Here is a 27751-nt window from a genome sequence, read left to right on the forward strand (position 1 = left end):
TTTTACTCATTAATTTTTATGATAATTTGATACCAGAGTGGTTAAAAATATTTATTATAATTTGTATATAGAGCAGCATGAACAACACAGCTCCATTGTATCATTACTGTAAGTTTTCTTGTGTTATATTATTGAGTATTTTTTTTTTCAGAACTTTCATTCTTAGATGATGTGCATCATTTTGTAAGCAAAAATAATGATGAACATTAAAGTTACCCATTTCCCACTGACTATATACAGTAACCCATTTGTTGCTAACTACACAGTTACTATTTAAATAAAGTTTTTTTATCATTTGCCCATGAACATAATACTGTTATTATATAATGTCCAGTATGATGAAATATAAATATTCTACTAGAATTCTGTAGGCTGGTCTCATACTCGCACATTTACCACTTTTATGGCTCCAGCTTCATGCACATGTCCCATCAGATCATCAAAATAATGACTTCTGCACAGAGTATTTAAGGAGACATGGGTGCTGTTTTTCTTGTGGGCATCAGTGACTTACCAACCAGTGAAATCATGTTAGTTAGGGATGTTTTGCATGTGATGTGGTTGGAGTGAGATATGTGGATGGGGATAGAGGCAATGATGTGAGGAGAGGGATAGAGGTGAGCGGAATAGCACAAAGCAAGAGTTAGATAGTGGAATAAGCTTTAAAAAATATATACCAGTAAAACTAATGGATGAGCGATTGTTGGTCACAGTGGCATGAGCAGTGCACATTTATATTTAGGCAGAGTATTCGCTCATAATGCAAAAGGCTATACAAAATCTAAATAAGCCATTGGCCATTAAAATATAAAGGATGTAGTTATAGTAATGGCCAGTAGATGGCATTGATAAGCTGTTTTTCTCATTGTAATGACATCACACTGAGAGAGATTCCTATGTTAGAGAGCAGGCTGTTTTCGTTGCCAGGCACTGTGGTGTGTGTCTGTAATCCCAGTTACTTGGGAGGCTGAGGTTGGAGGAGTGTTTGAGTCCAGGAGTTCTGGTCCCCATTGAGCTATGTTGAATGGGTGTCCACACTAAGTTCTGCATCAATATGGTGACTCTGGGGGAGCTCAGAGCTACCAGGTTGCTTAAAAAGAGGTGAACCGGCCCAGGTTGGAAACAGAGCAGGTCAAACCCCCTGTGCTTATCAGTAGTGGGATTGCACCTGTGAATAGCCAGTGTAGAGCAGCCTGGACAACAAAGCACAACACAGTTTCTTTATTATGTTGTTTTACTCATTCATTTTTATGATAATTTGATACCAGAGTGGTTAAAAATATTTATTATAATTTGTATATAGAGCAGCATGAACAACACAGCTCCATTGTATCATTACTGTAAGTTTTCTTGTTTTATATTATTGAGTATTTTTTTTTTCAGAACTGTCATTCTTAGATGATGTGCATCATTTTGTAAGCAAAAATAATGATGAACATTAAAGTTACCCATTTCCCACTGACTATATACAGTAACCCATTTGTTGCTATCTACAGTTACTATTTAAATAAAGGTTTTTTATCATTTGCCCATGAACATAATACTGTTATTATATAATGTCCAGTATGATGAAATATAAATATTCTACTAGAATTCTTTAGGCTGGTCCCATACTCGCACATTTACCACTTTTATGGCTCCAGCTTCATGCACATGTCCCATCAGATCATCAAAATAATGACTTCTGCACACAGTTTTTAAGGAGACATGGGTGCTGTTTTTCTTGTGGGCATCAGTGACTTACCAACCAGTGAAATCATGTTAGTTAGGGATGTTTTGCATGTGATGTGGTTGGAGTGAGATATGTGGATGGGGATAGAGGCAATGATGTGAGGAGAGGGATAGAGGTGAGCGGAATAGCACAAAGCAAGAGTTGGATAGTGGAATAAGCTTTAAAAAATATATACCAGTAAAACTAATGGATGAGCGATTGTGGGGCACAGTGGCATGAGCAGTGCACATTTATATTTAGGCAGAGTATTCGCTCATAATGCAAAAGGCTATACAAAATCTAAATAAGCCATTGGCCATTAAAATATAAAGGATGTAGTTATAGTAATGGCCAGTAGATGGCATTGATAAGCTGTTTTTCTCATTGTAATGACATCACACTGAGAGAGATTCCTATGTTAGAGAGCAGGCTGTTTTCGTTGTCGGGCACTGTAGTGTGTGTCTGTAATCCCAGTTACTTGGGAGGCTGAGGCTGGAGGAGTGTTTGAGTCCAGGAGTTCTGGTCCCCATTGAGCTATGTTGATTGGGTGTCCACACTAAGTTCAGCATCAATATGGTGACTCTGGGGGAGCTCAGAGCTACGAGGTTGCTTAAAAAGAGGTGAACCAGCCCAGGTTGGAAACAGAGCAGGTCAAACCCCCTGTGCTTATCAGTAGTGGGATTGCACCTGTGAATAGCCAGTGTAGAGCAGCCTGGACAACAAAGCACAACACAGTTTCTTTATTATGTTGTTTTACTCATTCATTTTTATGATAATTTGATACAAGAGTGGTTAAAAATATTTATTATAATTTGTATATAGAGCAGCATGAACAACACAGCTCCATTGTATCATTACTGTAAGTTTTCTTGTTTTATATGATTGAGTATTTTTTTTTTCAGAACTGTCATTCTTAGATGATGTGCATCATTTTGTAAGCAAAAATAATGATGAACATTAAAGTTACCCATTTCCCACTGACTATATACAGTAACCCATTTGTTGCTATCTACAGTTACTATTTAAATAAAGGTTTTTTATCATTTGCCCATGAACATAATACTGTTATTATATAATGTCCAGTATGATGAAATATAAATATTCTACTAGAATTCTGTAGGCTGGTCCCATACTCGCACATTTACCACTTTTATGGCTCCAGCTTCATGCACATGTCCCATCAGATCATCAAAATAATGACTTCTGCACAGAGTGTTTAAGGAGACATGGGTGCTGTTTTTCTTGTGGGCATCAGTGACTTACCAACCAGTGAAATCATGTTAGTTAGGGATGTTTTGCATGTGATGTGGTTGGAGTGAGATATGTGGATGGGGATAGAGGCAATGATGTGAGGAGAGGGATAGAGGTGAGCGGAATAGCACAAAGCAAGAGTTGGATAGTGGAATAAGCTTTAAAAATTATATACCAGTAAAACTAATGGATGAGCGATTGTGGGGCACAGTGGCATGAGCAGTGCACATTTATATTTAGGCAGAGTATTCGCTCATAATGCAAAAGGCTATACAAAATCTAAATAAGCCATTGGCCATTAAAATATAAAGGATGTAGTTATAGTAATGGCCAGTAGATGGCATTGATAAGCTGTTTTTCTCATTGTAATGACATCACACTGAGAGAGATTCCTATGTTAGAGAGCAGGCTGTTTTCGTTGTCGGGCACTGTAGTGTGTGTCTGTAATCCCAGTTACTTGGGAGGCTGAGGCTGGAGGAGTGTTTGAGTCCAGGAGTTCTGGTCCCCATTGAGCTATGTTGATTGGGTGTCCACACTAAGTTCAGCATCAATATGGTGACTCTGGGGGAGCTCAGAGCTACCAGGTTGCTTAAAAAGAGGTGAACCGGCCCAGGTTGGAAACAGAGCAGGTCAAACCCCCTGTGCTTATCAGTAGTGGGATTGCACCTGTGAATAGCCAGTGTAGAGCAGCCTGGACAACAAAGCACAACACAGTTTCTTTATTATGTTGCTTTACTCATTAATTTTTATGATAATTTGAAACCAGCGTGGTAAAAAATATTTATTATAATTTGTATATAGAGCAACATGAACAACACAGCTCCAGTGTATCATTACTGTAAGTTTTCTTGTGTTATATTATTGAGTATTTTTTTTTTTCAGAACTGTCATTCTTAGATGATGTGCATCATTTTGTAAGCAAAAATAATGATGAACATTAGATACCCATTTCCCACTGACTATATACAGTAACCCATTTGTTGCTATCTACAGTTACTATTTAAATAAAGTTTTTTTATCATTTGCCCATGAACATAATACTGTTATTATATAATGTCCAGTATGATGAAATATAAATATTCTACTAGAATTCTTTAGGCTGGTCCCATACTCGCACATTTACCACTTTTATGGCACCAGCTTCATGCACATGTCCCATCAGATCATCAAAATAATGACTTCTGCACAGAGTGTTTAAGGAGACATGGGTGCTGTTTTTCTTGTGGGCATCAGTGACTTACCAACCAGTGAAATCATGTTAGTTAGGGATGTTTTGCATGTGATGTGGTTGGAGTGAGATATGTGGATGGGGATAGAGGCAATGATGTGAGGAGAGGGATAGAGGTGAGCGGAATAGCACAAAGCAAGAGTTGGATAGTGGAATAAGCTTTAAAAAATATATACCAGAAAAACTAATGGATGAGCAATTGTGGGGCACAGTGGCATGAGCAGTGCACATTTATATTTAGGCAGAGTATTCGCTCATAATGCAAAAGGCTATACAAAATCTAAATAAGCCATTGGCCATTAAAATATAAAGGATGTAGTTATAGTAATGGCCAGTAGATGGCATTGATAAGCTGTTTTTCTCATTGTAATGACATCACACTGAGAGAGATTCCTATGTTAGAGAGCAGGCTGTTTTCGTTGCCGGGCACTGTAGTGTGTGTCTGTAATCCCAGTTACTTGGGAGGCTGAGGCTAGAGGAGTGTTTGAGTCCAGGAGTTCTGGTCCCCATTGAGCTATGTTGATTGGGTGTCCACACTAAGTTCAGCATCAATATGGTGACTCTGGGGGAGCTCAGAGCTACCAGGTTGCTTAAAAAGAGGTGAACCGGCCCAGGTTGGAAACAGAACAGGTCAAACCCCCTGTGCTTATCAGTAGTGGGATTGCACCTGTGAATAGCCAGTGTAGAGCAGCCTGGACAACAAAGCACAACACAGTTTCTTTATTATGTTGTTTTACTCATTCATTTTTATGATAATTTGATACCAGAGTGGTTAAAAATATTTATTATAATTTGTATATAGAGCAGCATGAACAACACAGCTCCATTGTATCATTACTGTAAGTTTTCTTGTTTTATATTATTGAGTATTTTTTTTTTCAGAACTGTCATTCATAGATGATGTGCATCATTTTGTAAGCAAAAATAATGATGAACATTAAAGTTACCCATTTCCCACTGACTATATACAGTAACCCATTTGTTGCTATCTACAGTTACTATTTAAATAAAGGTTTTTTATCATTTGCCCATGAACATAATACTGTTATTATATAATGTCCAGTATGATGAAATATAAATATTCTACTAGAATTCTGTAGGCTGGTCCCATACTCGCACATTTACCACTTTTATGGCTCCTGCTTCATGCACATGTCCCATCAGATCATCAAAATAATGACTTCTGCACAGAGTGTTTAAGGAGACATGGGTGCTGTTTTTCTTGTGGGCATCAGTGAATTACCAACCAGTGAAATCATGTTAGTTAGGGATGTTTTGCATGTGATGTGGTTGGAGTGAGATATGTGGATGGGGATAGAGGCAATGATGTGAGGAGAGGGATAGAGGTGAGCGGAATAGCACAAAGCAAGAGTTAGATAGTGGAATAAGCTTTAAAAAATATATACCAGTAAAACTAATGGATGAGCGATTGTTGGTCACAGTGGCATGAGCAGTGCACATTTATATTTAGGCAGAGTATTCGCTCATAATGCAAAAGGCTATACAAAATCTAAATAAGCCATTGGCCATTAAAATATAAAGGATGTAGTTATAGTAATGGCCAGTAGATGGCATTGATAAGCTGTTTTTCTCATTGTAATGACATCACACTGAGAGAGATTCCTATGTTAGAGAGCAGGCTGTTTTCGTCGCCGGGCACTGTGGTGTGTGTCTGTAATCCCAGTTACTTGGGAGGCTGAGGCTGGAGGAGTGTTTGAGTCCAGGAGTTCTGGTCCCCATTGAGCTATGTTGATTGGGTGTCCACACTAAGTTCAGCATCAATATGGTGACTCTGGGGGAGCTCAGAGCTACCAGGTTGCTTAAAAAGAGGTGAACCGGCCCAGGTTGGAAACAGAGCAGGTCAAACCCTCTGTGCTTATCAGTAGTGGGATTGTACCTGTGAATAGCCAGTGTAGAGCAGCCTGGACAACAAAGCACAACACAGTTTCTTTATTATGTTGTTTTACTCATTCATTTTTATGATAATTTGATACCAGAGTGGTAAAAAATATTCATTATAATTTGTATATAGAGCAGCATGAACAACACAGCTCCATTGTATCATTACTGTAAGTTTTCTTGTTTTATATTATTGAGTATTTTTTTTTTCAGAACTGTCATTCTTAGATGATGTGCATCATTTTGTAAGCAAAAATAATGATGAACATTAAAGTTACCCATTTCCCACTGACTATATACAGTAACCCATTTGTTGCTATCTACAGTTACTATTTAAATAAAGGTTTTTTATCATTTGCCCATGAACATAATACTGTTATTATATAATGTCCAGTATGATGAAATATAAATATTCTACTAGAATTCTTTAGGCTGGTCCCATACTCGCACATTTACCACTTTTATGGCTCCAGCTTCATGCACATGTCCCATCAGATCATCAAAATAATGACTTCTGCACAGAGTATTTAAGGAGACATGGGTGCTGTTCTTCTTGTGGGCATCAGTAAAATGCCAATCAGTGAAATCATGTTAGTTAGGGATGTTTTGCATGTGATGTGGGTGGAGTGGGATATGTGGATGGGGATAGAGGCAATGATGTGAGGAGAGGGATAGAGGTGAGCGGAATAGCACAAAGCAAGAGTTAGATAGTGGAATAAGCTTTAAAAAATATATACCAGTAAAACTAATGGATGAGCGATTGTGGGGCACAGTGGCATGAGCAGTGCACATTTATATTTAGGCAGAGTATTCGCCTTTAATGCTAAAGGCTATACAAAATCTAAATAAGCCATTGGCCATTAAAATATAAAGGATGTAGTTATAGTAATGGCCAGTAGATGGCATTGATAAGCTGTTTTTCTCATTGTAATGACATCACACTGAGAGAGATTCCTATGTTAGAGAGCAGGCTGTTTTCCTTGCTGGGCACTGTGGTGTGTGTCTGTAATCCCAGTTACTTGGGAGGTTAAGGGTGGAGGAGTGTTTGAGTCCAGGAATTCTGGTCCCCATTGAGCTATGTTGATAGGGTGTCCACACTAAGTTCAGCATCAATATGGTGACTCTGGGGGGGCTCAGAGCTACCAGGTTGCTTAAAAAGAGGTGAACCGGTCCAGGTTGGAAACAGAGCAGGTCAAATCCCCTGTGCTTATCAGTAGAGGGATTGTACCTGTGAATAGCCAGTGTAGAGCAGCCTGGACAACAAAGCACAACACAGTTTCTTTATTATGTTGTTTTACTCATTCATTTTTATGATAATTTGATACCAGAGTGGTTAAAAATATTCATTATAATTTGTATATAGAGCAGCATGAACAACACAGCTCCATTGTATCATTACTGTAAGTTTTCTTGTTTTATATGATTGAGTATTTTTTTTTTCAGAACTGTCATTCTTAGATGATGTGCATCATTTTGTAAGCAAAAATAATGATGAACATTAAAGTTACCCATTTCCCACTGACTATATACAGTAACCCATTTGTTGCTATCTACAGTTACTATTTAAATAAAGGTTTTTTATCATTTCCCATGAACATAATACTGTTATTATATAATGTCCAGTATGATGAAATACAAATATTCTACTAGAATTCTGTAGGCTGGTCCCATACTCGCACATTTACAACTTTTATGGCTCCAGCTTCATGCACATGTCCCATCAGATCATCAAAATAATGACTTCTGTACAGAGTATTTAAGGAGACATGGGTGCTGTTCTTCTTGTGGGCATCAGTGACTTACCAACCAGTGAAATCATGTTAGTTAGGGATGTTTTGCATGTGAAGTGGTTGGAGTGAGATATGTGGATGGGGATAGAGGCAATGATGTGAGGAGAGGGATAGAGGTGAGCGGAATAGCACAAAGCAAGAGTTAGATAGTGGAATAAGCTTTAAAAAATATATACCAGTAAAACTAATGGATGAGCGATTGTGGGGCACAGTGGCATGAGCAGTGCACATTTATATTTAGGCAGAGTATTCGCTCATAATGCAAAAGGCTATACAAAATCTAAATAAGCCATTGGCCATTAAAATATAAAGGATGTAGTTATAGTAATGGCCAGTAGATGGCATTGATAAGCTGTTTTTCTCATTGTAATGACATCACACTGAGAGAGATTCCTATGTTAGAGAGCAGGCTGTTTTCATTGCCGGGCACTGTGGTGTGTGTCTGTAATCCCAGTTACTTGGGAGGCTGAGGCTGGAGGAGTGTTTGAGTCCAGGAGTTCTGGTCCCCATTGAGCTATGTTGATTGGGTGTCAACACTAAGTTCAGCATCAATATGGTGACTCTGGGGGAGCTCAGAGCTACCAGGTTGCTTAAAAAGAGGTGACCCGGCCCAGGTTGGAAACAGAGCAGGTCAAACCTCCTGTGCTTATCAGTAGTGAGATTGCACCTGTGAATAGCCAGTGTAGAGCAGCCTGCACAACATAGTTTCTTTATTATGTTGTTTTACTCATTCATTTTTATGATAATTTGATACCAGAGTGGTTAAAAATATTTATTATAATTTGTATATAGAGCAGCATGAACAACACAGCTCCATTGTATCATTACTGTAAGTTTTCTTGTTTTATATTATTGAGTATTTTTTTTTTCAGAACTGTGATTCTTAGATGATGTGCATCATTTTGTAATCAAAAATAATGATGAACATTAAAGTTACCCATTTCCCACTGACTATATACAGTAACCCATTTGTTGCTAACTACACAGTTACTATTTAAATAAAGTTTTTTTATCATTTGCCCATGAACATAATACTGTTATTATATAATGTCCAGTATGATGAAATATAAATATTCTACTAGAATTCTGTAGGCTGGTCCCATACTCGCACATTTACCACTTTTATGGCTCCAGCTTCATGCACATGTCCCATCAGATCATCAAAATAATGACCTCTGCACAGAGTGTTTAAGGAGACATGGGTGCTGTTTTTCTTGTGGGCATCAGTGACTTACCAACCAGTGAAATCATGTTAGTTAGGGATGTTTTGCATGTGATGTGGTTGGAGTGAGATATGTGGATGGGGATAGAGGCAATGATGTGAGGAGAGGGATAGAGGTGAGCGGAATAGCACAAAGCAAGAGTTGGATAGTGGAATAAGCTTTAAAAAATATATACCAGTAAAACTAATGGATGAGCGATTGTGGGGCACAGTGGCATGAGCAGTGCACATTTATATTTAGGCAGAGTATTCGCTCATAATGCAAAAGGCTATACAAAATCTAAATAAGCCATTGGCCATTAAAATATAAAGGATGTAGTTATAGTAATGGCCAGTAGATGGCATTGATAAGCTGTTTTTCTCATTGTAATGACATCACACTGAGAGAGATTCCTATGTTAGAGAGCAGGCTGTTTTCGTTGTCGGGCACTGTGGTGTGTGTCTGTAATCCCAGTTACTTGGAAGGCTGAGGCTGGAGGAGTGTTTGAGTCCAGGAGTTCTGGTCCCCATTGAGCTATGTTGATTGGGTGTCCACACTAAGTTCAGCAGCAATATGGTGACTCTGGAGGAGCTCAGAGCTACCAGGTTGCTTAAAAAGAGGTGAACCGGCCCAGGTTGCAAACAGAGCAGGTCAAACCCCCTGTGCTTATCAGTAGTGGGATTGTACCTGTGAATAGCCAGTGTAGAGCAGCCTGGACAATAAAGCACAACACAGTTCCTTTATTATGTTGTTTTACTCATTCATTTTTATGATAATTTGATACCAGAGTGGTTAAAAATATTCATTATAATTTGTATATAGAGCAGCATGAACAACACAGCTCCATTGTATCATTACTGTAAGTTTTCTTGTTTTATATTATTGAGTATTTTTTTTTTCAGAACTGTCATTTTTAGATGATGTGCATCATTTTGTAAGCAAAAATAATGATGAACATTAAAGTTACCCATTTCCCACTGACTATATACAGTAACCCATTTGTTGCTATCTACAGTTACTATTTAAATAAAGGTTTTTTATCATTTGCCCATGAACATAATACTGTTATTATATAATGTCCAGTATGATGAAATATAAATATTCTACTAGAATTCTGTAGGCTGGTCCCATACTCGCACATTTACCACTTTTATGGCTCCAGCTTCATGCACATGTCCCATCAGATCATCAAAATAATGACTTCTGCACAGAGTATTTAAGGAGACATGGGTGCTGTTCTTCTTGTGGGCATCAGTAAAATGCCAATCAGTGAAATCATGTTAGTTAGGGATGTTTTGCATGTGATGTGGGTGGAGTGGGATATGTGGATGGGGATAGAGGCAATGATGTGAGGAGAGGGATAGAGGTGAGCGGAATAGCACAAAGCAAGAGTTAGATAGTGGAATAAGCTTTAAAAAATATATACCAGTAAAACTAATGGATGAGCGATTGTGGGGCACAGTGGCATGAGCAGTGCACATTTATATTTAGGCAGAGTATTCGCCTCTAATGCTAAAGGCTATACAAAATCTAAATAAGCCATTGGCCATTAAAATATAAAGGATGTAGTTATAGTAATGGCCAGTAGATGGCATTGATAAGCTGTTTTTCTCATTGTAATGACATCACACTGAGAGAGATTCCTATGTTAGAGAGCAGGCTGTTTTCCTTGCTGGGCACTGTGGTGTGTGTCTGTAATCCCAGCTACTTGGGAGGTTAAGGGTGGAGGAGTGTTTGAGTCCAGGAATTCTGGTCCCCATTGAGCTATGTTGATAGGGTGTCCACACTAAGTTCAGCATCAATATGGTGACTCTGGGGGGGCTCAGAGCTACCAGGTTGCTTAAAAAGAGGTGAACCGGTCCAGGTTGGAAACAGAGCAGGTCAAACCCCCTGTGCTTATCAGTAGAGGGATTGTACCTGTGAATAGCCAGTGTAGAGCAGCCTGGACAACAAAGCACAACACAGTTTCTTTATTATGTTGTTTTACTCATTCATTTTTATGATAATTTGATACCAGAGTGGTTAAAAATATTCATTATAATTTGTATATAGAGCAGCATGAACAACACAGCTCCATTGTATCATTACTGTAAGTTTTCTTGTTTTATATGATTGAGTATTTTTTTTTTCAGAACTGTCATTTTTAGATGATGTGCATCATTTTGTAAGCAAAAATAATGATGAACATTAAAGTTACCCATTTCCCACTGACTATATACAGTAACCCATTTGTTGCTATCTACAGTTACTATTTAAATAAAGGTTTTTTATCATTTGCCCATGAACATAATACTGTTATTATATAATGTCCAGTATGATGAAATATAAATATTCTACTAGAATTCTGTAGGCTGGTCCCATACTCGCACATTTACCACTTTTATGGCTCCAGCTTCATGCACATGTCCCATCAGATCATCAAAATAATGACTTCTGCACAGAGTGTTTAAGGAGACATGGGTGCTGTTTTTCTTGTGGGCATCAGTGACTTACCAACCAGTGAAATCATGTTAGTTAGGGATGTTTTGCATGTGATGTGGTTGGAGTGAGATATGTGGATGGGGATAGAGGCAATGATGTGAGGAGAGGGATAGAGGTGAGCGGAATAGCACAAAGCAAGAGTTGGATAGTGGAATAAGCTTTAAAAAATATATACCAGTAAAACTAATGGATGAGCGATTGTGGGGCACAGTGGCATGAGCAGTGCACATTTATATTTAGGCAGAGTATTCGCTCATAATGCAAAAGGCTATACAAAATCTAAATAAGCCATTGGCCATTAAAATATAAAGGATGTAGTTATAGTAATGGCCAGTAGATGGCATTGATAAGCTGTTTTTCTCATTGTAATGACATCACACTGAGAGAGATTCCTATGTTAGAGAGCAGGCTGTTTTCGTTGTCGGGCACTGTGGTGTGTGTCTGTAATCCCAGTTACTTGGAAGGCTGAGGCTGGAGGAGTGTTTGAGTCCAGGAGTTCTGGTCCCCATTGAGCTATGTTGATTGGGTGTCCACACTAAGTTCAGCAGCAATATGGTGACTCTGGAGGAGCTCAGAGCTACCAGGTTGCTTAAAAAGAGGTGAACCGGCCCAGGTTGCAAACAGAGCAGGTCAAACCCCCTGTGCTTATCAGTAGTGGGATTGTACCTGTGAATAGCCAGTGTAGAGCAGCCTGGACAATAAAGCACAACACAGTTCCTTTATTATGTTGTTTTACTCATTCATTTTTATGATAATTTGATACCAGAGTGGTTAAAAATATTCATTATAATTTGTATATAGAGCAGCATGAACAACACAGCTCCATTGTATCATTACTGTAAGTTTTCTTGTTTTATATTATTGAGTATTTTTTTTTTCAGAACTGTCATTTTTAGATGATGTGCATCATTTTGTAAGCAAAAATAATGATGAACATTAAAGTTACCCATTTCCCACTGACTATATACAGTAACCCATTTGTTGCTATCTACAGTTACTATTTAAATAAAGGTTTTTTATCATTTGCCCATGAACATAATACTGTTATTATATAATGTCCAGTATGATGAAATATAAATATTCTACTAGAATTCTGTAGGCTGGTCCCATACTCGCACATTTACCACTTTTATGGCTCCAGCTTCATGCACATGTCCCATCAGATCATCAAAATAATGACTTCTGCACAGAGTATTTAAGGAGACATGGGTGCTGTTCTTCTTGTGGGCATCAGTAAAATGCCAATCAGTGAAATCATGTTAGTTAGGGATGTTTTGCATGTGATGTGGGTGGAGTGGGATATGTGGATGGGGATAGAGGCAATGATGTGAGGAGAGGGATAGAGGTGAGCGGAATAGCACAAAGCAAGAGTTAGATAGTGGAATAAGCTTTAAAAAATATATACCAGTAAAACTAATGGATGAGCGATTGTGGGGCACAGTGGCATGAGCAGTGCACATTTATATTTAGGCAGAGTATTCGCCTCTAATGCTAAAGGCTATACAAAATCTAAATAAGCCATTGGCCATTAAAATATAAAGGATGTAGTTATAGTAATGGCCAGTAGATGGCATTGATAAGCTGTTTTTCTCATTGTAATGACATCACACTGAGAGAGATTCCTATGTTAGAGAGCAGGCTGTTTTCCTTGCTGGGCACTGTGGTGTGTGTCTGTAATCCCAGCTACTTGGGAGGTTAAGGGTGGAGGAGTGTTTGAGTCCAGGAATTCTGGTCCCCATTGAGCTATGTTGATAGGGTGTCCACACTAAGTTCAGCATCAATATGGTGACTCTGGGGGGGCTCAGAGCTACCAGGTTGCTTAAAAAGAGGTGAACCGGTCCAGGTTGGAAACAGAGCAGGTCAAACCCCCTGTGCTTATCAGTAGAGGGATTGTACCTGTGAATAGCCAGTGTAGAGCAGCCTGGACAACAAAGCACAACACAGTTTCTTTATTATGTTGTTTTACTCATTCATTTTTATGATAATTTGATACCAGAGTGGTTAAAAATATTCATTATAATTTGTATATAGAGCAGCATGAACAACACAGCTCCATTGTATCATTACTGTAAGTTTTCTTGTTTTATATGATTGAGTATTTTTTTTTTCAGAACTGTCATTCTTAGATGATGTGCATCATTTTGTAAGCAAAAATAATGATGAACATTAAAGTTACCCATTTCCCACTGACTATATACAGTAACCCATTTGTTACTATCTACAGTTACTATTTAAATAAAGGTTTTTTATCATTTGCCCATGAACATAATACTGTTATTATATAATGTCCAGTATGATGAAATATAAATATTCTACTAGAATTCTTTAGGCTGGTCCCATACTCGCACATTTACCACTTTTATGGCTCCAGCTTCAAGCACATGTCCCATCAGATCATCAAAATAATGACTTCTGCACAGAGTATTTAAGGAGACATGGGTGCTGTTCTTCTTGTGGGCATCAGTAAAATGCCAATCAGTGAAATCATGTTAGTTAGGGATGTTTTGCATGTGATGTGGGTGGAGTGGGATATGTGGATGGGGATAGAGGCAATGATGTGAGGAGAGGGATAGAGGTGAGCGGAATAGCCCAAAGCAAGAGTTAGATAGTGGAATAAGCTTTAAAAAATATATACCAGTAAAACTAATGGATGAGCGATTGTGGGGCACAGTGGCATGAGCAGTGCACATTTATATTTAGGCAGAGTATTCGCTCATAATGCTAAAGGCTATACAAAATCTAAATAAGCCATTGGCCATTAAAATATAAAGGATGTAGTTATAGTAATGGCCAGTAGATGGCACTGTTAAGCTGTTTTTCTCATTGTAATGACATCTCACTGAGAGAGATTCCTATGTTAGAGAGCAGGCTGTTTTCCTTGCTGGGCACTGTGGTGTGTGTCTGTAATCCCAGCTACTTGGGAGGTTAAGGGTGGAGGAGTGTTTGAGTCCAGGAATTCTGGTCCCCATTGAGCTATGTTGATAGGGTGTCCACACTAAGTTCAGCATCAATATGGTGACTCTGGGGGGGCTCAGAGCTACCAGGTTGCTTAAAAAGAGGTGAACCGGTCCAGGTTGGAAACAGAGCAGGTCAAACCCCCTGTGCTTATCAGTAGTGGGATTGCACCTGTGAATAGCCAGTGTAGAGCAACCTGGACAACAAAGCACAACACAGTTTCTTTATTATGTTGCTTTACTCATTAATTTTTATGATAATTTGATACCAGCGTGGTAAAAAATATTTATTATAATTTGTATATAGAGCAACATGAACAACACAGCTCCAGTGTATCATTACTGTAAGTTTTCTTGTGTTATATTATTGAGTATTTTTTTTTTTCAGAACTGTCATTCTTAGATGATGTGCATCATTTTGTAAGCAAAAATAATGATGAACATTAGATACCCATTTCCCACTGACTATATACAGTAACCCATTTGTTGCTAACTACACAGTTACTTTTTAAATAAAGTTTTTTTTATCATTTTCCCTTGAACATAATACTGTTATTATATAATGTCCAGTATGATGAAATATAAATATTCTACTAGAATTCTGTAGGCTGGTCCCATTCTCGCACATTTACAACTTTTATGGCTCCAGCTTCATGCACATGTCCCATCAGATCATCAAAATAATGACTTCTGCACAGAGTATTTAAGGAGACATGGGTGCTGTTCTTCTTGTGGGCATCAGTGACTTACCAACCAGTGAAATCATGTTAGTTAGGGATGTTTTGCATGTGAAGTGGTTGGAGTGAGATATGTGGATGGGGATAGAGGCAATGATGTGAGGAGAGGGATAGAGGTGAGCGGAATAGCACAAAGCAAGAGTTAGATAGTGGAATAAGCTTTAAAAAATATATACCAGTAAAACTAATGGATGAGCGATTGTGGGGCACAGTGGCATGAGCAGTGCACATTTATATTTAGGCAGAGTATTCGCTCATAATGCTAAAGGCTATACAAAATCTAAATAAGCCATTGGCCATTAAAATATAAAGGATGTAGTTATAGTAATGGCTAGTAGATGGCATTGATAAGCTGTTTTTCTCATTGTAATGACATCACACTGAGAGAGATTCCTATGTTAGAGAGCAGGCGGTTTTCGTTGCCGGGCACTGTGGTGTGTGTCTGTAATCCCAGTTATTTGGGAGGCTGAGGCTGGAGGAGTGTTTGAGTCCAGGAGTTCTGGTCCCCATTGAGCTATGTTGATTGGGTGTCCACACTAAGTTCAGCATCAATATGGTGACTCTGGAGGAGCTCAGAGCTACCAGGTTGCTTAAAAAGAGGTGAACCGGCCCAGGTTGGAAACAGAGCAGGTCAAACCCCCTGTGCTTATCAGTAGTGGGATTGTACCTGTGAATAGCCAGTGTAGAGCAGCCTGGACAACAAAGCACAACACAGTTTCTTTATTATGTTGTTTTACTCATTCATTTTTATGATAATTTGATACCAGAGTGGTTAAAAATATTAATTATAATTTGTATATAGAGCAGCATGAACAACACAGCTCCATTGTATCATTACTGTAAGTTTTCTTGTTTTATATTATTGAGTATTTTTTTTATCAGAACTGTCATTCTTAGATGATGTGCATCATTTTGTAAGCAAAAATAATGATGAACATTAAAGTTACCCATTTCCCACTGACTATATACAGTAACCCATTTGTTGCTATCTACAGTTACTATTTAAATAAAGGTTTCTTATCATTTGCCCATGAACATAATACTGTTATTATATAATGTCCAGTATGATGAAATATAAATATTCTACTAGAATTCTTTAGGCTGGTCCCATACTCGCACATTTACCACTTTTATGGCTCCAGCTTCAAGCACATGTCCCATCAGATCATCAAAATAATGACTTCTGCACAGAGTATTTAAGGAGACATGGGTGCTGTTCTTCTTGTGGGCATCAGTAAAATGCCAATCAGTGAAATCATGTTAGTTAGGGATGTTTTGCATGTGATGTGGGTGGAGTGGGATATGTGGATGGGGATAGAGGCAATGATGTGAGGAGAGGGATAGAGGTGAGCGGAATAGCCCAAAGCAAGAGTTAGATAGTGGAATAAGCTTTAAAAAATATATACCAGTAAAACTAATGGATGAGCGATTGTGGGGCACAGTGGCATGAGCAGTGCACATTTATATTTAGGCAGAGTATTCGCTCATAATGCTAAAGGCTATACAAAATCTAAATAAGCCATTGGCCATTAAAATATAAAGGATGTAGTTATAGTAATGGCCAGTAGATGGCACTGTTAAGCTGTTTTTCTCATTGTAATGACATCTCACTGAGAGAGATTCCTATGTTAGAGAGCAGGCTGTTTTCCTTGCTGGGCACTGTGGTGTGTGTCTGTAATCCCAGCTACTTGGGAGGTTAAGGGTGGAGGAGTGTTTGAGTCCAGGAATTCTGGTCCCCATTGAGCTATGTTGATAGGGTGTCCACACTAAGTTCAGCATCAATATGGTGACTCTGGGGGGGCTCAGAGCTACCAGGTTGCTTAAAAAGAGGTGAACCGGTCCAGGTTGGAAACAGAGCAGGTCAAACCCCCTGTGCTTATCAGTAGTGGGATTGCACCTGTGAATAGCCAGTGTAGAGCAACCTGGACAACAAAGCACAACACAGTTTCTTTATTATGTTGCTTTACTCATTAATTTTTATGATAATTTGATACCAGCGTGGTAAAAAATATTTATTATAATTTGTATATAGAGCAACATGAACAACACAGCTCCATTGTATCATTACTGTAAGTTTTCTTGTTTTATATTATTGAGTATTTTTTTTATCAGAACTGTCATTCTTAGATGATGTGCATCATTTTGTAAGCAAAAATAATGATGAACATTAAAGTTACCCATTTCCCACTGACTATATACAGTAACCCATTTGTTGCTATCTACAGTTACTATTTAAATAAAGGTTTTTTATCATTTGCCCATGAACATAATACTGTTATTATATAATGTCCAGTATGATGAAATATAAATATTCTACTAGAATTTTGTAGGCTGGTCCCATACTCGCACATTTACAACTTTTATGGCTCCAGCTTCATGCACATGTCCCATCAGATCATCAAAATAATGACTTCTGCACAGAGTATTTAAGGAGACATGGGTGCTGTTCTTCTTGTGGGCATCAGTGACTTACCAACCAGTGAAATCATGTTAGTTAGGGATGTTTTGCATGTGATGTGGTTGGAGTGAGATATGTGGATGGGGATAGAGGCAATGATGTGAGGAGAGGGATAGAGGTGAGCGGAATAGCACAAAGCAAGAGTTAGATAGCGGAATAAGCTTTAATAAATATATACCAGTAAAACTAATGGATGAGCGATTGTGGGGCACAGTGGCATGAGCAGTGCACATTTATATTTAGGCAGAGTATTCTCTCATAATGCAAAAGGCTATACAATATCTAAATAAGCCATTGGCCATTAAAATATAAAGGATGTAGTTATAGTAATGGCCAATAATGGCACTGTTAAGCTGTTTTTCTCATTGTAATGACATCACACTGAGAGAGATTCCTATGTTAGAGAGCATGCTGTTTTCCTTGCTGGGCACTGTGGTGTGTGTCTGTAATCCCAGCTACTTGGGAGGTTAAGGGTGGAGGAGTGTTTGAGTCCAGGAATTCTGGTCCCCATTGAGCTATGTTGATAGGGTGTCCACACTAAGTTCAGCATCAATATGGTGACTCTGGGGGGGCTCAGAGCTACCAGGTTGCTTAAAAAGAGGTGAACCGGTCCAGGTTGGAAACAGAGCAGGTCAAACCCCCTGTGCTTATCAGTAGTGGGATTGCACCTGTGAATAGCCAGTGTAGAGCAACCTGGACAACAAAGCACAACACAGTTTCATTATTATGTTGCTTTACTCATTAATTTTTATGATAATTTGATACCAGCGTGGTAAAAAATATTTATTATAATTTGTATATAGAGCAACATGAACAACACAGCTCCAGTGTATCATTACTGTAAGTTTTCTTGTGTTATATTATTGAGTATTTTTTTTTTTCAGAACTGTCATTCTTAGATGATGTGCATCATTTTGTAAGCAAAAATAATGATGAACATTAGATACCCATTTCCCTCTGACTATATACAGTAACCCATTTGTTGCTAACTACACAGTTACTTTTTAAATAAATTTTTTTTTATCATTTTCCCATGAACATAATACTGTTATTATATAATGTCCAGTATGATGAAATATAAATATTCTACTAGAATTCTGTAGGCTGGTCCCATACTCGCACATTTACAACTTTTATGGCTCCAGCTTCATGCACATGTCCCATCAGATCATCAAAATAATGACTTCTGCACAGAGTATTTAAGGAGACAAGGGTGCTGTTCTTCTTGTGGGCATCAGTGACTTACCAACCAGTGAAATCATGTTAGTTAGGGATGTTTTGCATGTGATGTGGTTGGAGTGAGATATGTGGATGGGGATAGAGGCAATGATGTGAGGAGAGGGATAGAGGTGAGCGGAATAGCACAAGGCAAGAGTTAGATAGTGGAATAAGCTTTAAAAAATATATACCAGTAAAACTAATGGATGAGCGATTGTGGGGCACAGTGGCATGAGCAGTGCACATTTATATTTAGGCAGAGTATTCGCTCATAATGCAAAAGGCTATACAAAATCTAAATAAGCCATTGGCCATTAAAATATAAAGGATGTTGTTATAGTAATGGCCAGTAGATGGCATTGATAAGCTGTTTTTCTCATTGTAATGACATCACACTGAGAGAGATTCCTATGTTAGAGAGCAGGCTGTTTTCATTGCTGGGCACTGTGGTGTGTGTCTGTAATCCCAGTTACTTGGGAGGCTGAGGCTGGAGGAGTGTTTGAGTCCAGGAGTTCTGGTCCCCATTGAGCTATGTTGATTGGGTGTCCACACTAAGTTCAACATCAATATGGAGACTCTGGGGAGCTCAGAGCTACCAGGTTGCTTAAAAAGAGGTGACCCGGCCCAGGTTGGAAACAGAGCAGGTCAAACCCCCTGTGCTTATCAGTAGTGAGATTGCACCTGTGAATAGCCAGTGTAGAGCAGCCTGGACAACAAAGCACAACACAGTTTCTTTATTATGTTGTTTTACTCATTCATTTTTATGATAATTTGATACCAGAGTGGTTAAAAATATTTATTATAATTTGTATATAGAGCAGCATGAACAACACAGCTCCATTGTATCATTACTGTAAGTTTGCTTGTTTTATATTATTGAGTATTTTTTTTTTCAGAACTGTGATTCTTAGATGATGTGCATCATTTTGTAATCAAAAATAATGATGAACATTAAAGTTACCCATTTCCCACTGACTATATACAGTAACCCATTTGTTGCTAACTTCACAGTTACTATTTAAATAAAGTTTTTTTATCATTTGCCCATGAACATAATACTGTTATTATATAATGTCCAGTATGATGAAATATAAATATTCTACTAGAATTCTGTAGGCTGGTCCCATACTCGCACATTTACAACTTTTATGGCTCCAGCTTCATGCACATGTCCCATCAGATCATCAAAATAATTACTTCTGCACAGAGTATTTAAGGAGACATGGGTGCTGTTCTTCTTGTGGGCATCAGTAAAATGCCAATCAGTGAAATCAAGTTAGTTAGGGATGTTTTGCATGTGATGTGGGTGGAGTGGGATATGTGGATGGGGATAGAGGCAATGATGTGAGGAGAGGGATAGAGGTGAGCGGAATAGCACAAAGCAAGAGTTAGATAGTGGAATAAGCTTTAAAAAATATATACCAGTAAAACTAATGGATGAGCGATTGTGGGGCACAGTGGCATGAGCAGTGCACATTTATATTTAGGCAGAGTATTCGCTCATAATGCTAAAGGCTATACAAAATCTAAATAAGCCATTGGCCATTAAAATATAAAGGATGTAGTTATAGTAATGGCCAGTAGATGGCACTGTTAAGCTGTTTTTCTCATTGTAATGACATCACACTGAGAGAGATTCCTATGTTAGAGAGCAGGCTGTTTTCCTTGCTGGGCACTGTGGTGTGTCTGTAATCCCAGCTACTTGGGAGGTTAAGGGTGGAGGAGTGTTTGAGTCCAGGAGTTCTGGTCCCCATTGAGCTATGTTGATAGGGTGTCCACACTAAGTTCAACATCAACATGGTGACTCTGGGGGGGCTCAGAGCTACCAGGTTGCTTAAAAAGAGGTGAACCGGTCCAGGTTGGAAACAGAGTAGGTCAAACCCCCTGTGCTTATCAGTAGTGGGATTGCACCTGTGAATAGCCAGTGTAGAGCAACCTGGACATCAAAGCACAACACAGTTTCTTTATTATGTTGCTTTACTCATTAATTTTTATGATAATTTGATACCAGCGTGGTAAAAAATATTTATTATAATTTGTATATAGAGCAACATGAACAACACAGCTCCATTGTATCATTACTGTAAGTTTTCTTGTTTTATATTATTGAGTATTTTTTTTTTCAGAACTGTCATTCTTAGATGATGTGCATCATTTTGTAAGCAAAAATAATGATGAACATTAGATACCCATTTCCCACTGACTATATACAGTATCCCATTTGTTGCTTTGTACAGTTACTATTTAAATAAAGGTTTTTTATCATTTGCCCATGAACATAATACTGTTATTATATAATGTCCAGTATGATGAAATATAAATATTCTACTAGAATTCTTTAGGCTGGTCCCATACTCGCACTTTTACCACTTTTATGGCTCCAGCTTCATGCACATGTCCCATCAGATCATCAAAATAATGACTTCTGCACAGAGTATTTAAGGAGACATGGGTGCTGTTCTTCTTGTGGGCATCAGTAAAATGCCAATCAGTGAAATCATGTTAGTTAGGGATGTTTTGCATGTGATGTGGGTGGAGTGGGATATGTGGATGGGGATAGAGGCAATGATGTGAGGAGAGGGATAGAGGTGAGCGGAATAGCACAAAGCAAGAGTTAGATAGTGGAATAAGCTTTAAAAAATATATACCAGTAAAACTAATGGATGAGCGATTGTGGGGCACAGTGGCATGAGCAGTGCACATTTATATTTAGCCAGAGTATTCGCTCATAATGCTAAAGGCTATACAAAATCTAAATAAGCCATTGGCCATTAAAATATAAAGGATGTAGTTATAGTAATGGCCAGTAGATGGCACTGTTAAGCTGTTTTTCTCATTGTAATGACATCACACTGAGAGAGATTCCTATGTTAGAGAGCAGGCTGTTTTCCTTGCTGGGCACTGTGGTGTGTGTCTGTAATCCCAGCTACTTGGGAGGTTAAGGGTGGAGGAGTGTTTGAGTCCAGGAATTCTGGTCCCCATTGAGCTATGTTGATAGGGTGTCCACACTAAGTTCAGCATCAATATGGTGACTCTGGGGGGGCTCAGAGCTACCAGGTTGCTTAAAAAGAGGTGAACCGGTCCAGGATGGAAACAGAGCAGGTCAAACCCCCTGTGCTTATCAGTAGTGGGATTGTACCTGTGAATAGCCAGTGTAGAGCAGCCTGGACAACAAAGCACAACACAGTTTCTTTATTATGTTGTTTTACTCATTCATTTTTATGATAATTTGATACCAGAGTGGTTAAAAATATTCATTATAATTTGTATATAGAGCAGCATGAACAACACAGCTCCATTGTATCATTACTGTAAGTTTTCTTGTTTTATATTATTGAGTATTTTTTTTTTCAGAACTGTCATTCTTAGATGATGTGCATCATTTTGTAAGCAAAAATAATGATGAACATTAAAGTTACCCATTTCCCACTGACTATATACAGTAACCCATTTGTTGCTATCTACAGTTACTATTTAAATAAAGGTTTTTTATCATTTGCCCATGAACATAATACTGTTATTATATAATGTCCAGTGTGATGAAATATAAATATTCTACTAGAATTCTTTAGGCTGGTCCCATACTCGCACATTTACCACTTTTATGGCTCCAGCTTCATGCACATGTCCCATCAGATCATCAAAATAATGACTTCTGCACAGAGTATTTAAGGAGACATGGGTGCTGTTCTTCTTGTGGGCATCAGTAAAATGCCAATCAGTGAAATCATGTTAGTTAGGGATGTTTTGCATGTGATGTGGGTGGAGTGGGATATGTGGATGGGGATAGAGGCAATGATGTGAGGAGAGGGATAGAGGTGAGCGGAATAGCACAAAGCAAGAGTTAGATAGTGGAATAAGCTTTAAAAAATATATACCAGTAAAACTAATGGATGAGCGATTGTGGGGCACAGTGGCATGAGCAGTGCACATTTATATTTAGGCAGAGTATTCGCTCATAATGCAAAAGGCTATACAAAATCTAAATAAGCCATTGGCCATTAAAATATAAAGGATGTAGTTATAGTAATGGCCAGTAGATGGCACTGTTAAGCTGTTTTTCTCATTGTAATGACATCACACTGAGAGAGATTCCTATGTTAGAGAGCAGGCTGTTTTCCTTGCTGGGCACTGTGGTGTGTGTCTGTAATCCCAGCTACTTGGGAGGTTAAGGGTGGAGGAGTGTTTGAGTCCAGGAATTCTGGTCCCCATTGAGCTATGTTGATAGGGTGTCCACACTAAGTTCAGCATCAATATGGTGACTCTGGGGGGGCTCAGAGCTACCAGGTTGCTTAAAAAGAGGTGAACCGGTCCAGGTTGGAAACAGAGCAGGTCAAACCCCCTGTGCTTATCAGTAGTGGGATTGCACCTGTGAATAGCCAGTGTAGAGCAACCTGGACAACAAAGCACAACACAGTTTCTTTATTATGTTGCTTTACTCATTAATTTTTATGATAATTTGATACCAGCGTGGTAAAAAATATTTATTATAATTTGTATATAGAGCAGCATGAACAACACAGCTCCATTGTATCATTACTGCAAATTTTCTTGTTTTATATTATTGAGTATTTTTTTTTTTCAGAACTGTCATTCTTAGATGATGTGCATCATTTTGTAAGCAAAAATAATGATGAACATTAGATACCCATTTCCCACTGACTATATACAGTAACCCATTTGTTGCTAACTACACAGTTACTTTTTAAATAAAGTTTTTTTTATCATTTTCCCATGAACATAATACTGCTATTACATAATGTCCAGTATGATGAAATATTATTATTCTACTAGAATTCTGTAGGCTGGTCCCATACTCGCACATTTACAACTTTTATGGCTCCAGCTTCATGCACATGTCCCATCAGATCATCAAAATAATGACTTCTGCACAGAGTATTTAAGGAGACATGGGTGCTGTTCTTCTTGTGGGTATCAGTGACTTACCAACCAGTGAAATCATGTTAGTTAGGGATGTTTTGCATGTGATGTGGTTGGAGTGAGATATGTGGATGGGGATAGAGGCAATGATGTGAGGAGAGGGATAGAGGTGAGCGGAATAGCACAAAGCAAGAGTTAGATAGTGGAATAAGCTTTAAAAAATATATACCAGTAAAACTAATGGATGAGCGATTGTGGGGCACAGTGGCATGAGCAGTGCACATTTATATTTAGGCAGAGTATTCGCTCATAATGCAAAAGGCTATACAAAATCTAAATAAGCCATTGGCCATTAAAATATAAAGGATGTAGTTATAGTAATGGCCAGTAGATGGCATTGATAAGCTGTTTTTCTCATTGTAATGACATCACACTGAGAGAGATTCCTATGTTAGAGAGCAGGCTGTTTTTGTTGCCGGGCACGGTGGTGTGTGTCTGTAATCCCAGTTACTTGGGAGGCTGAGGCTGGAGGAGTGTTTGAGTCCAGGAGTTCTGGTCCCCATTGAGCTATGTTGATTGGGTGTCCACACTAAGTTCAGCATCAATATGGTGACTCTGGGGGAGCTCAGAGCTACCAGGTTGCTTAAAAAGAGGTGAACCGGCCCAGGTTGGAAACAGAGCAGGTCAAACCCCCTGTGCTTATCAGTAGTGAGATTGCACCTGTGAATAGCCAGTGTAGAGCAACCTGGACAACAAAGCACAACACAGTTTCTTTATTACGTTGTTTTACTCATTCATTTTTATGATAATTTGATACCAGAGTGGTTAAAAATATTTATTATAATTTGTATAAAGAGCAGCATGAACAACACAGCTCCATTGTATCATTACTGTAAGTTTTCTTGTTTTATATTATTGAGTATTTTTTTTTTCAGAACTGTGATTCTTAGATGATGTGCATCATTTTGTAATCAAAAATAATGATGAACATTAAAGTTACCCATTTCCCACTGACTATATACAGTAACCCATTTGTTGCTAACTACACAGTTACTATTTAAATAAAGTTTTTTTTATCATTTGCCCATGAACATAATACTGTTATTATATAATGTCCAGTATGATGAAATATAAATATTCTACTAGAATTCTGTAGGTTGGTCCCATACTCGCACATTTACCACTTTTATGGCTCCAGCTTCATGCACATGTCCCATCAGATCATCAAAATAATGACCTCTGCACAGAGTGTTTAAGGAGACATGGGTGCTGTTTTTCTTGTGGGCATCAGTGACTTACCAACCAGTGAAATCATGTTAGTTAGGGATGTTTTGCATGTGATGTGGTTGGAGTGAGATATGTGGATGGGGATAGAGGCAATGATGTGAGGAGAGGGATAGAGGTGAGCGGAATAGCACAAAGCAAGAGTTGGATAGTGGAATAAGCTTTAAAAAATATATACCAGTAAAACTAATGGATGAGCGATTGTGGGGCACAGTGGCATGAGCAGTGCACATTTATATTTAGGCAGAGTATTCGCTCATAATGCAAAAGGCTATACAAAATCTAAATAAGCCATTGGCCATTAAAATATAAAGGATGTAGTTATAGTAATGGCCAGTAGATGGCATTGATAAGCTGTTTTTCTCATTGTAATGACATCACACTGAGAGAGATTCCTATGTTAGAGAGCAGGCTGTTTTCGTTGCCGGGCACTGTGGTGTGTGTCTGTAATCCCAGTTACTTGGGAGGCTGAGGCTGGAGGAGTGTTTGAGTCCAGGAGTTCTGGTCCCCATTGAGCTATGTTGATTGGGTGTCCACACTAAGTTCAGCATCAATATGGTGACTCTAGGGGAGCTCAGAGCTACCAGTGTTCCTTAAAAAGAGGTGAACCGGCCCAGGTTGGAAACAGAGCAGGTCAAACCCCCTGTGCTTATCAGTAGTGGGATTGTACCTGTGAATAGCCAGTGTAGAGCAGCCTGGACAACAAAGCACAACACAGTTTCTTTGTTATGTTGTTTTACTCATTCATTTTTATGATAATTTGATACCAGAGTGGTAAAAAATATTTATTATAATTTGTATATAGAGCAGCATGAACAACACAGCTCCATTGTATCATTACTGTAAGTTTTCTTGTTTTATATTATTGAGTATTTTTTTTTCAGAACTATCATTCTTAGATGATGTGCATCATTTTGTAAGCAAAAATAATGATGAACATTAAAGTTACCCATTTCCCACTGACTATATACAGTAAAACATTTGTTGCTAACTACACAGTTACTATTTAAATAAAGTTTTTTTATCATTTGCCCATGAACATAATACTGTTATTATATAATGTCCAGCATGATGAAATATAAATATTCTACTAGAATTCTGTAGGCTGGTCCCATACTCGCACATTTACCACTTTTATGGCTCCAGCTTCATGCACATGTCCCATCAGATCATCAAAATAATGACTTCTGCACAGAGTATTTAAGGAGACATGGGTGCTGTTTTTCTTGTGGGCATCAGTGACTTACCAACCAGTGAAATCATGTTAGTTAGGGATGTTTTGCATGTGATGTGGTTGGAGTGAGATATGTGGATGGGGATAGAGGCAATGATGTGAGGAGAGGGATAGAGGTGAGCGGAATAGCACAAAGCAAGAGTTAGATAGTGGAATAAGCTTTAAAAAATAAATACCAGTAAAACTAATGGATGAGTGATTGTGGGGCACAGTGGCATGAGCAGTGCACATTTATATTTAGGCAGAGTATTTGCTCATAATGCTAAAGGCTATACAAAATCTAAATAAGCCATTGGCCTTTAAAATATAAAGGATGTAGTTATAGTAATGGCCAGTAGATGGCATTGATAAGCTGTTTTTCTCATTGTAATGACATCACACTGAGAGAGATTCCTATGTTAGGGAGCAGGCTGTTTTCCTTGCTGGGCACTGTGGTGTGTGTCTGTGATCCCAGCTACTTGGGAGTTTGAGGCTGGAGGAGTGTTTGAGTCCAGGAGTTCTGGTCCCCATTGAGCTATGTTGATTGGGTGTCCACACTAAATTCAGCATTAATATGGTGACTCTGGGGGAGCTCAGAGCTGCCAGGTTGCTTACAAAGAGGTGAATCGGCCCAGGTTCGAAACAGAGCAGGTCAAATCTCCTGTGCTGATCAGTAGTGGGATTGCACCTGTGAATAGCCAGTGTAGAACAGCCTGGACAACAAAGCACAACACAGTTTCTTTATTATATTGTTTTACTCATTAATTGTTATGATAATTTGATACCAGAGTGGTAAAAAATATTTATTATAATTTGTATATAGAGCAGCATGAACAACACAGCTCTATTGCATCATTACTGTAAGTTTTCTTGTTTTATATTATTGAGTATTTTTTGTTTCAGAACTGTCATTCTTAGATGATGTGCATCATTTTGTAAGCAAAAATAATGATGAACATTAAAGTTACCCATTTCCCACTGACTATATACAGTAACCCATTTGTTGCTAACTACACAGTTACTATTTAAATAAAGTTTTTTTATCATTTGCCCATGAACATAATACTGTTATTATATAATGTCCAGTATGATGAAATATAAATATTCTTCTAGAATTCTGTAGGCTGGTCCCAAACTCGCACATTTACCACTTTTATGGCTCCAGCTTCATGCACATGTCCCATCAGATCATCAAAATAATGACTTCTGCACAGAGTATTTAAGGAGACATGGGTTCTGTTCTTCTTGTGGGCATCAGTAACTTGTCAACCAGTGAAATCATGTTAGTTATTGATGTTTTGCATGTGATGTGGTTGGAGTGAGATATGTGGATGGGGATAGAGGCAATGATGTGAGGAGAGGGATAGAGTTGAGCGGAATAGCACAAAGCAAGAGTTAGATAGTGGAATAAGCTTTAAAAAATAAATACCAGTAAAACTAATGG

General features: G+C 38.3%; 22 non-coding genes across 22 annotated transcripts; all 22 read left to right on the forward strand.

Moving 5' to 3' along the window:
- The first annotated feature begins 922 nt into the window (after window positions 1-922).
- On the forward strand, window positions 923-1222 carry LOC148478718 (signal recognition particle RNA). The gene has a single exon (XR_015872048.1).
- A 930-nt stretch (window positions 1223-2152) lies between these two features.
- LOC148478719 (signal recognition particle RNA) lies at window positions 2153-2452 on the forward strand. Its single transcript, XR_015872220.1, has one exon.
- A 930-nt stretch (window positions 2453-3382) lies between these two features.
- On the forward strand, window positions 3383-3682 carry LOC148478720 (signal recognition particle RNA). Its single transcript, XR_015872031.1, has one exon.
- A 929-nt stretch (window positions 3683-4611) lies between these two features.
- Window positions 4612-4911, forward strand: LOC148478721 (signal recognition particle RNA). Its single transcript, XR_015872096.1, has one exon.
- A 930-nt stretch (window positions 4912-5841) lies between these two features.
- On the forward strand, window positions 5842-6141 carry LOC148478722 (signal recognition particle RNA). The gene has a single exon (XR_015872087.1).
- A 930-nt stretch (window positions 6142-7071) lies between these two features.
- LOC148478723 (signal recognition particle RNA) lies at window positions 7072-7371 on the forward strand. Its single transcript, XR_015872322.1, has one exon.
- Window positions 7372-8300: 929 nt separating this feature from the next.
- On the forward strand, window positions 8301-8590 carry LOC148478724 (signal recognition particle RNA). The gene has a single exon (XR_015872341.1).
- Window positions 8591-9522: 932 nt separating this feature from the next.
- LOC148478725 (signal recognition particle RNA) lies at window positions 9523-9822 on the forward strand. Its single transcript, XR_015872335.1, has one exon.
- Window positions 9823-10752: 930 nt separating this feature from the next.
- LOC148478726 (signal recognition particle RNA) lies at window positions 10753-11052 on the forward strand. Its single transcript, XR_015872327.1, has one exon.
- Window positions 11053-11982: 930 nt separating this feature from the next.
- On the forward strand, window positions 11983-12282 carry LOC148478727 (signal recognition particle RNA). Its single transcript, XR_015872336.1, has one exon.
- Window positions 12283-13212: 930 nt separating this feature from the next.
- LOC148478728 (signal recognition particle RNA) lies at window positions 13213-13512 on the forward strand. The gene has a single exon (XR_015872328.1).
- A 930-nt stretch (window positions 13513-14442) lies between these two features.
- On the forward strand, window positions 14443-14742 carry LOC148478729 (signal recognition particle RNA). Its single transcript, XR_015872306.1, has one exon.
- A 932-nt stretch (window positions 14743-15674) lies between these two features.
- On the forward strand, window positions 15675-15974 carry LOC148478730 (signal recognition particle RNA). Its single transcript, XR_015872143.1, has one exon.
- Window positions 15975-16904: 930 nt separating this feature from the next.
- Window positions 16905-17204, forward strand: LOC148478731 (signal recognition particle RNA). The gene has a single exon (XR_015872308.1).
- Window positions 17205-18133: 929 nt separating this feature from the next.
- LOC148478732 (signal recognition particle RNA) lies at window positions 18134-18433 on the forward strand. The gene has a single exon (XR_015872317.1).
- Window positions 18434-19365: 932 nt separating this feature from the next.
- On the forward strand, window positions 19366-19664 carry LOC148478733 (signal recognition particle RNA). Its single transcript, XR_015872295.1, has one exon.
- A 932-nt stretch (window positions 19665-20596) lies between these two features.
- Window positions 20597-20894, forward strand: LOC148478734 (signal recognition particle RNA). Its single transcript, XR_015872367.1, has one exon.
- Window positions 20895-21822: 928 nt separating this feature from the next.
- On the forward strand, window positions 21823-22122 carry LOC148478735 (signal recognition particle RNA). The gene has a single exon (XR_015872319.1).
- A 930-nt stretch (window positions 22123-23052) lies between these two features.
- On the forward strand, window positions 23053-23352 carry LOC148478736 (signal recognition particle RNA). Its single transcript, XR_015872309.1, has one exon.
- A 932-nt stretch (window positions 23353-24284) lies between these two features.
- LOC148478737 (signal recognition particle RNA) lies at window positions 24285-24584 on the forward strand. Its single transcript, XR_015872129.1, has one exon.
- A 933-nt stretch (window positions 24585-25517) lies between these two features.
- On the forward strand, window positions 25518-25818 carry LOC148478738 (signal recognition particle RNA). The gene has a single exon (XR_015872262.1).
- A 931-nt stretch (window positions 25819-26749) lies between these two features.
- LOC148478739 (signal recognition particle RNA) lies at window positions 26750-27049 on the forward strand. Its single transcript, XR_015872282.1, has one exon.
- The last annotated feature ends 702 nt before the right edge of the window (window positions 27050-27751 follow it).

Source organism: Taudactylus pleione, unplaced genomic scaffold (genome assembly GCF_031769625.1).
Source record: "Taudactylus pleione unplaced genomic scaffold, aTauple2 ptg000652l, whole genome shotgun sequence".
Classification (NCBI taxonomy): Eukaryota; Metazoa; Chordata; class Amphibia; order Anura; family Myobatrachidae; genus Taudactylus; species Taudactylus pleione.